We start from the raw sequence: 872 nt of genomic DNA, 5'->3' as shown, positions 1-872 counted from the left end.
CTCACTCACTCTCCAGGCCTGCGCTCTGGGTCTGTGCAGGATCCCACAGGCCCTGGTCATCTCACTCACTCGCCGGGCCTGCGCTCTGGGTCTATTCATGATCCCTTGGCCCAGGTCATCTCACTCACTCACCAGCCCTGCGCTCTGGCTTGCTCCTTCTCTTTGTCATTTTGTATAGCACTGTCTTCTGACCTCTGGTGTAGCGTTTTGGTTCAGCTATTACCTTAGCACCTGCCAGTATTATTACTCAAGAGAGATTATGTGGTTAAGGTAGTTATAGTTTTTTATTTACAGAGGTACATTTAGTAACACTAATAATTGGTAAGTGAGATTTAACAGTCAACAAACTTTTTAACTAATGGGTTTGCATTTTAGACTATGAGAGCAAGCATTATGACTGTATAGCTAAACAAATATTAAATTATTAATTTGTATTTAAATTAATTCCCCTAAGTTCTGTGTGATCACATCCCCTTGATGTACCTGTAGTCTTCCAGGCAGACTAGCTCACCCTGGTTGCCTGTTGCCCCCTCTTTTGGTCAAGAGAGAAAGAGAAAGGATGCTGTCTTTGATTTGGGTCTAGCAAAGTGTCTCAGTTTACCAGGTCTGGATCTACCAAGTTCAAACTCATCCAGCTAGCCATGGCTTGGGTCTGGCTGCTGTGCTGCACTTCTTCCTGCTGTAGCCCATCAAAGTGAACACACTGTGACCCTCTGACAAGATGTGCTGTTCCTGGATTAGCTCACTCCTAGCTTCTCTGCAGGGAGTTCTGCCACAGGGTTCCACACCAGGCCTGTCTGATGGAGGAGGTTCTGGCGAGCAGGTGAGTGGTCCCACACACAAATGTGGGGCCTGGTCATTAGTAAGAAATA

Source organism: Octodon degus, unplaced genomic scaffold (assembly GCF_000260255.1).
Source record: "Octodon degus isolate 3935 unplaced genomic scaffold, OctDeg1.0 scaffold00331, whole genome shotgun sequence".
NCBI classification, from domain to species: domain Eukaryota; kingdom Metazoa; phylum Chordata; class Mammalia; order Rodentia; family Octodontidae; genus Octodon; species Octodon degus.
The sequence above is the reverse complement of the archived record's forward strand: the minus strand, read 5'-3'. Positions refer to the sequence as shown.